The following is a 9,273-nucleotide window of genomic DNA, read 5'->3' on the forward strand; positions in this document are numbered from 1 at the left end:
AAATGTTTTTTGCTTCCTTTGTTCCACATCTTTTGTGATGTGTTGCTGCCCTTAAATTCAAAATGTGCAAATTCTTTCCAAGAAATAGTTAAAAGAAAAAGTTTATTTTGATCATCTGATATGTTTTTTTTATATTTTGTTGGGAATAAAGTATGAGTTTATGAAATTGGAAAATCATTGCATTCCATTATTATTTACATTTTACACAGTGTCCCAACTTTCTGGAAGTAGGGTTATAATAGTGGTGATTGTAACAAGTCAAACTAACAAATATGCTTCCATCCTTTGAGTGGTGTGTGAAAACACTACTATCCTGTTCAACAATGGCTAAAATCTTATTGTGTTAGCATCTTTAATATTTTTTTTACATATAAAAAACTGATATGCTGTATTTGTGATGAATGAATTAGCTTCTTAAATTCGTACATTTGAGTAAAGTTGATGATGGATGGTGGGTGGTGCTTGTGCAGACCAATGAAGCTGACCAATCAAAACAGGATGGGCTTTTTATGGGGGAAGACACACACCTCCTTATGTGATAATTCTGCAACAAAGATGCAAAGAACTATTTTTTTCATGATTGAAATTTAATTTAAATTGACATTTTCAGGGTGCAAATACATGTTTGCAATAACTGGTGGATAGAGAGAATACAAAAAATGATAATTATATACAACAAAGATGCAATGAGATAGTTGATGAAAATATGGAGTCAAGCAGTAAGTCTATAAAATCTTCATTAAAAAATAGAGGTTTAAATAACTTCTCACCATGAAACCAAAAGGAAACTAACAAATTTATTTGGCTAGTTTGACTAGAAATCAAGAAATCAGCAATTGCTTCTAACCTTCCATCTTAATGGAATATGTGATGGTGTTCACTATTTTAGGAATTGAGCCTAAACATATCTTTGGTCTTTTTGAAGCAGTCTTTTTTTCATCTTTTTTATAAACTACTGGCTGTTCTAAGCAGCCCTGATTGTTTTGAGAATACACCTTCTTTCACCTGCTGACTTATTGCAGGAAACAGTTCCCCATAGTATGTCTTTGAAACATCACCACTCCTATACATATCTGGAATACAGCAGATGTAAGTACTTTTGCATTTTTTCCACTAAGAATGTCAAATGGACATGAGCAGACCTTCAATTGTTTTTATTACACTCCAGCACTCCAGCTGCCTAACATGTTTTTACCCTTCATGGATCTCAGGCTTTGAAGAGGAGAGCCTTTTAAGTGCTTCCCCTTCGAGTCTAAATGCCTTTACACATAAAACATTTCTCTTCACCCTGCAATCAAAGATGGTTTCTCAGTGCACCAAAAAGCTTCCCTTTTTTTTGCTGCAGGTAAGTTATATTTGTATATTTTTTAATCAATTTAATGTTCAAATTTGAACTTTTCTGTGATTTACAATTTTAAATTCATGCACAGTCGCATGATCAACAAAAATAGTTTTAGTTTTTGTCAGCTTCAGAAACAGTGCAGTTGATGTTTTTTTAGAATTCAGCACTTCAGCAGTTAGAGAGTATCCAGAGGGTAGATTAGCAGCTCTTTCCTTTGAGTTATTTCCAAGTCCCATGCATGCATGATACACTTTTGTATACACAAACTCACCCCTGACAGTATCAGGCTTGCACAGTCAGTGTGTTTACTCCCAAAATTCCACTTGCTCCAACAGCTCAAATATTTAGACTCGGAGTCTCAAACGTTTTCCTTTGAATTGAAGTAAATTGGTTGGTGTTTGAACTAAAATTTTACAGGCAATAGATCACCACACAGAGCAATGTAGCTCAGTGAAGGGCTGTGTGTGCTGCAAATATGTAGCATGTCCACACATGTACACGTGCCTACCTTTATTAGTATTCTATCAGCAGAGCCATATGAAAGTGTCATCCCCCTCTTTTCAAGTCACCCCACCCCCTCTGCTTCTCACTTTCTCTCTTCTTTCTATGCAAAGGTCCACAGTGTGCCCTGTGGGCAGCTATTAATGAGGAACTTTGTGGTGAGTCTTATTAAATCTTAATGAAACACAGGCACCTGTCTGGATGCCAATACAAGTTGGGCTTAGCCAATCAACATAGAGAATCTCTAATCCACAGAGAGAAAAAAGGGGTTCCCAGCCAGGATAGATTCCTCTGTGATCTCATATCTTAGCTTTGTGGTAAAATAGGCAGTTTTGAACACATAAAATATTTGGGTTAGCAGACACTGGCTGTTGTCAAGTTTACCCTCTCAGATTATCTAATGCTTAGATGGAGAGCGAAAAGCAGTGTCTGTGTGTCAACCAGATCAGAGGAATACTAAATTAAAGAGACCTTGAATTTGACAGCAGCCACATTCGGCTGTTCAAGGAGGAAACAAGAGAAGATGACAGCTCTTTGAAGAAACCCACAGGCCGCTGAAGGTGAGAGATATTGTAGCACACCAAACTTACTGGATTTGCTGCAGGACCACTATGTATCATGTTTAAGCTCTTCCTAAAGCCAGCCCAGGGCAGTCTGGGGCATGCTCATTCTGGAAACCTTTTCACCAAGATGTGCACTATATACCTTAACTGTTAAACACTTCAGTCATGTCTTTCTGTACAGTTTTCTGTTTTTGGCAACATAGAATTATAACAGAACAAAGGTTGGCCAGTTCTTAGATTTTTTTTTATACAAGTCAATTTGCCACTGAATGTGGCTGACATCACATAAACTAATCTCAATAGACTCCAACTGTACTGTCAAGCCTCTTCTTCGATTTTCCTCTGATCCTTGTGGCTGCCCTATGATGTATGCCCAACATCAGGTTGTAAACTATGACCTATTAGTGGTGATGAATGGTCACAAAGACCTCTTTCTCCCTAAGGTGCCTGGAACTGAGCTGTGCTATTAAACTATTTCATAGGATGCGTGTTACAATAGATAAATAAAAAAAAAGGCAAACCTTTGATTTGTACGGAAAGATTGCAGGTCCATAAACTGAAAGTCCTTGTATTCTAGCATGAGTAAAAAAAAATGTTTTTAATCAGGCTAATCAGTTCTGTTGAACAACTAGGTGAGTAAAACTAACTGCATCACCAGGAGCTTGTATTATATCATTGAGATGTCTCTCTTACTTGGGTCAGGTTTTAGATGATGCCTTATCTACATTTTGGTGACAGGTGCAAGTACAGGACATGGTATTGAAAGAGTGCTGGACAGATGGATTCTGTTGTAATAGGAATTATGTGACTCAGAAATTCTAATTGTCTTCTCAAGTAAGTGAAAACACGAATATCTAGAGTTGTAGCAGACATTAGAATTTCAGAAATAAGGCTCCCATTTTTTATGTAGATATATTATTCAGCAGACTTTGTCTCAATATCTACAACATTATTTCAAACTTTCCCAGTCAACCTGAGTGATCGGGCCCATTTACAACATGTGAATATGTAGTGTGGCATTAAACTGTTCACTGAAAGAGTAATGGTGCCTCAAACACGATTCAGTGGAGCATATGGAGTCGCTGATGTCTGAATTCCATACCACTTAACGGTTGAAAAAATTCAACACAAACCTGAATGGACAGTTCTAACAAAATAAATGCTTTAATAACCATCTTTTGTGATATCACTTCTTTGACACTTTAAAGGTGTCAACAAGCTAGTTTGATCATTTTCTTCCTGGCTGACAGGAAAACCATGTAAAACCTTTGTTTAAGTGACTTTTGCAGTGGTAACACTTAATCTCCTGCAAGCATACTTATTTTGTCATCTGATACTGTTTTCTGATTTGAGTGTTTTGCACAGAGACATGAGCAGATTAATTCCTGCTACAGCGTCCAAGTTCCTACAGTTCATCTGTTAATTTGAGCCAACCATGAAAAGTTATCAGATGCTCTATAAAACAGTGGGCATTTTGCTTTTTAATTAAGCATTTGTGTGGAACTGTTCACTCTACAGGGATCAGTTATCTGAGGTTTACATGATAGTCACATAGTTTTTGCTAGATTTCTTGAGGGTATTTTAGTACAAATAACAATCTTTTTCACATTTAACAGAAGAGTACATGTCCCTTTAAGTGCCAGATGGTCAAGATGATTGACCCTGCCAAGGGTCTCTACATATGTGGGAGATTCGTGCCAGGTCTGCAAACCCCAACAGCAGTGAGGAGTCCAGGCATCACTCTGTGCATGGCCAAGAGTACATGAGCCAAAGTTCTGCTGTCGTGTTTTCTCTGGGGATTGTTTTTTTTTTTTTTTTTTTTTTTTTTCTTTCTGGTGGCCAGGTGTACTTTCAGGAGCCACAGGATGTTAAGGCTTATGCTATTCAATCCAGGGTATAACTGTCAGATTAGCTTCCAGAGAGGAGCAGTGCTGAGTACACCTGAAGTCTGGACTTTGACTTTATAGGATTTCAGCAAGGGATCCTATAAATGTGTGGATGTGTGTTTGTAATTAGAGGTTAATATTTAGGCATTCTTGTCATTTTTATATTTTGGATTTTTGTGCTGATTTGTTTGCTTTACTTTTTATTTACTGGAGGGAGACAGCCAGCAGAGGCTCCTGTATGTTTTGCTTGTGTTAATCCATGGTGTTACCCCAGGCCTCCAGAAGGTGGAGTCACGCGATTTTCTTATTACAGACAAGCGAACACTGTTTTTCATTCTTTCACTCCTCACATTATCACCCTTTTAAAAGTAATTACCTCATTATACACCGTTAAAAACAGCTAACATGTTCATCTTTGAGTAATTCACTGCATGTTCCAGGAAAATATGTGTTTCATACTTTTGTGTTGTTAATCTGTGTTTGGCTAACCTGGTCCATGTGCAAGCTAGCTGTTGGACATCTCAGGGTCCGCTATAGGGTCCAACAGTTGAAGCACTAAGAATTACAAACTGTTAAATTGTACAGATGTAATTTGTTAATTAATTATTCATTGCCATACCCTGTTTAAAGGAAAAAAGATTAACTAGTAACAAGTGAACAGGTGTAGTGACTTAGCATCATTAAACATGAAAAATGTTTAGATAAAAATATCAATTTTAATAATTAATATAAAATATGAATTATTAATATTATTACATGTGGGCTTGGTTCCGTGTTAAACCTGATTCCTATTGTAAAAGTATCAGATTAAACATTTGTGAATACATCTGTACACTCCAAGCTATTAAAGTCTTAAAACGATGCCTAAAGAAAAACCATACACTGACCACACAATTAAAGTAAAACTAATTTTATAACATTAAACAAAGAAATAAACAGATGGTTAATAAAGTTTCAGATCATGAATGAATCAACTTGTTGATTAAAGCTTGTACCAATGGTGATGATTGTATGAATCTAAATACATATAAATACAGCATATGGACCATATTTAATGACATGGACAAAATCTTTACTCTCTTTCTTCCCTCAGACAAAGAAAGTCTTTCTGGTTGAGCGCAGAAAACCTTCAAGAAGTTTGTTACCCTGTGGAATGTGAAGATTAACAAAAGTCCTGGTGGATTTCACCAGGTGGTCTGTTTTTGTCCCAGCTGAGATTAGACCTGTGGGTGTTAGCTCATCAGCTTACAAAAGAAGACAGTTTTGAAAGCAGAATGTAAGTCCTCCGATTCATAAGTGTGGACCTCCATCTGGAAGCAGTGAACTTTAGTTTGTTTGAGTCATCTCAATGTAGTCAATCAAGTGTGCACTCACTTGATTGTGAGTGTACAGGTAGAAGTGGCAAGATTAAAACATTAATCAATTACACATTTTTTTTAATGCAATTGGGACCATCATTTTACTTAATTAATCATTGATTTAGTCTTTAAAATACTTTTGTCATGTTAGACAGTTAGTGTTTAAATAAATAAATAAATATTATCTCTTACAAACTGCAAACAGTAGGGTTTCTTGAGGCTTTTAGATCAAAAAGACTACTCTGCTCATTAACCAACATCAAATAATTTAAGAAAATTAATTACAAAAATTTAAGAAATCCTATTATTGGTGCAGATTCTGTTGTAATGGATACAGTTTTTGCATAAGAAATTTGAGCACTACCAACCCTAGGACCCACTTTGTTTACATACTATGCAGATAGGTACAAGGCTTAAGCTTGTTACATACTCCGCAAGAAGCGAGAACTTTGTTCTTGTTCTTGAAGCTGCATGAACAAGACAAAAGTTAGTTTTGGTCCTATCAATTCATTGTCCACAAGAAGCTTCGTCCATCACAGGGTAGGGATTACTGTGATGGGATGTCTGTGTTTTTATGTGCATTGAACAACTGACCTGGTAATTTCATACTTAATAAACTTTGTCCGTGGCATGTGTTATATTCATTTTTGTACTCTCTCATCACCACGATCATCTATTAATTAAAGCTAACAGTTCAGCCCATAAACTGTATATAAAAGATGGACGGAGCCTCTGTGACATCACCCGTAGATTTCTGAAGAGCTGAATTGAAGCTCATTGGACGGCTCCCACCGTCTCCATCTTGGCAGCGTCACATGTGTTGTCAGTCCCGGAAAATCCAAAATTGGGCAAAGAGGTAGGGCTGAGAGGGAGCCTGTGAAGGTGGCGGTGGATGAGTTCCGGGTTAATGGCGTGCTGAGCGGACGCGTTACTCAGAGCTCTACACGAGTCCCGACGTTAAAAGTGCAACAAAGTCAACTCCACAGAAAATTTAACTGCAAAACTTTGGTTGGGAAAATGAATCAAAGAAAGGACGCACAGGTATCTAAAAAAGCGCTGTTTAAACCTCGCATATCAGAAAGCTCCGAGCACAGCTACTCCACGCCAATGGAAGCGGCTAATGCTAATAGCAAAAGAGACAGAGAAGTCAACATTCCAACTAATACTCCTGAAAAAGCACAAGCAGGAAAGAAAGCTAAAAATATCAGCGGCGAAACCGTTCCGGACGAAGCAGTCGGGTCAATTCTTGAAGCTTTAGAGGCTTTAGGAACACGTGTTGATAACCGTCTGGATGACATCAGCAGCCAGCTCCAGCAGCACAGCACCATGCTAGCCACGATTGCAAAGACGGTACAGATCAACTCGGAAGATATTGAAAAGTGCAAGAACAAGGTTAAAACTCTGGAGGCACAAGTAGAGATTCTTCAAAAGGAAAAGATTGAAACGAAGGAGTTTTTGACCAACCAAGAAAGATACAAACGAAGATGGTGCCTGCGCATCAAAGGCAAAAAGGAAAAAGGCAAAGAAGACATCAGGGCTGAAGTTGTGGAACTGTTAAAGAAAATTTTACCGGAGCAGGCGGAAAAGATGGAAGACGCCGTTGACGTTGTTCACCGTGTGGGGAGGCCAGCAGAAAACCGTCACAGACAAGTAATAATCCTCTTCTCCAAGCGAAGTGTAAGAGGTGAAGTGTGGAAGCAAACAAAGTCATCACGGATCTGCAAGGAAGAAGGAATTAGGTTTGCAGAAGACCTGACCCAGGAGGACTGGAGATCCAGGCAGGCGCTGTGGCCGAGGATTGAGAAGGCAAGAAAGGAGGGTAAGGCTGCTGGCTTCAGAGGACCCTTTGCCTACATTGAAGGAAAGCGTATCTCAGACTGAAATGATGGCAGTATACTTGATTTATGTAGAAGATTCGTAGTGGAGAAATTAAACACCGGTTTGTTCATGGGACTCATCTCAAAGGTTACTACTCTACCTCCTAGGACCTAAGGTATATTCTTCTGTGTGTGTGTTCTATTGTTATGGTTTATAATGCATTCAGGGTTAGATTTAAAGACTGAGTTTTCTTTTTCATCGTTTAATGTGAGAGGGCTCAAAGACTCCTTAAAGCGTAAAGCTGTTTTTTTGTTTTGCAAAGGGAAAAAGGCTAACGTTTTTTTTCTTCAAGAGACACATTCTGAATCAACAGATGAGAAGTTTTGGACTCAACAATGGGGCGACAAAATAATCTTCAGTCATGGAACCAACCGTTGTGCGGGAGTAGCTATCTGTTTTTGGAGATGTCCAGGCAAGATTATAACTCAGGACACAGATAAAGATGGACACTGGGCAGCATGTGTCATGGATATTGATAACAGTTTGTTTATTGTTGTTAATGTTTATGGATACAATAACGATCAGAAAAACAAACAGCTATTACAGCAGGTCACATCAGTCATTGAGAAGCTACAACAAAATTATCCCACTCAACATGTTGCCGTTGCGGGTGATTTTAATTTAACGCCAGATGAGTGGCTGGACAGATACCCATCAAAATATTCACAGGCAACTTTAAATCCAGTTATGCGAAACTTTATGAATGAATGCAGACTTACTGATGCTTGGAGATATTTTAATCCTAACATCAGGCAGTATACTTGGTTTAAACCGAATGGACAGGCAAGATCAAGAATTGATTATTGGTTAGTTACAGACTCCATACTTGAACACAGTACAGAGGCCAGTATCTCCTGTAGTCCTTCAAGTGATCACCATATTGTGAACCTCCGTCTAGCCACAAAAGGCTATAGGAAGAAATTTAAAGGGTATTGGAAATTTAACTCCAACTTGCTTAAAAGGGATGAATATAGTGAAAACATAAAAAAAATAATTGAAGATGTTAAAAATAATGAAAATTTACTTACAGCTATACAAAAATGGGAATTCCTCAAATTCTCGGTAAGAAAATTCTCTATTTCCTATAGTAAAAAATTACAAAAAGAGAAACAATTGGAAGAAACTAAATTAATTTCAGACTTAATTTCATACTACCACAAATCTGACTGGAATGAGGATGACAAAACAAATATCAACATCTTACAATCTAAATTGGATGAATTTTATCAAAATAAAGCACAGGGAGCCTATATACGTTCAAGGGCAAGATGGATAGAAGAGGGTGAAAAAAATACTTCATATTTTTTCAAATTAGAAAAGCAAAGACAGGAAAAAAATGCAATTCACAATCTCATGTTCAACGGTGAGGAATGTTCAGACATAAAACAAATAGCGGAAGAAGTTAAGAAATTTTACAGCACTCTCTTTACATCGTCATACTCAAAACAAGACTCAGAATCATTATTAAGAAGAATCCAAGATAAGATCCCCACCATTAATGAGACATTTAGAAATATTTGTGAAGAAGATTTCCGAATAGATGAATTTGACTGTGTTATAAAAAATATAGCATCAGACAAAGCCCCTGGATCAGATGGCATAACAGCTAACTTTTATAAATTTTTTTGGGCAGACATAAAAATGTTGTTGTTTGAGGCAATTATGGAAAGTATTAAGCAAAAAGAACTAATGACAACAATGAAGCAGGGAGTCATCACTTTAATACCTAAACAAGGAAAAGATAA

The 9,273-nt window shown here is 37.3% G+C and overlaps 1 long non-coding RNA gene across 1 annotated transcript; it reads right to left on the reverse strand.

Annotated features, from left to right (window-relative positions):
* Positions 1-7,998: 7,998 nt before the first annotated feature.
* LOC121637389 lies at positions 7,999-8,592 on the reverse strand. The gene is made up of 2 exons (XR_006009840.1): positions 8,557-8,592; positions 7,999-8,436 (listed from the first exon to the last, which is right to left on the reverse strand). It is a non-coding gene; the product is annotated as an uncharacterized LOC121637389 (long non-coding RNA).
* Positions 8,593-9,273: the final 681 nt, after the last annotated feature.

Source organism: Melanotaenia boesemani, chromosome 3, assembly GCF_017639745.1.
Source record: "Melanotaenia boesemani isolate fMelBoe1 chromosome 3, fMelBoe1.pri, whole genome shotgun sequence".
NCBI classification, from domain to species: Eukaryota; Metazoa; Chordata; class Actinopteri; order Atheriniformes; family Melanotaeniidae; genus Melanotaenia; species Melanotaenia boesemani.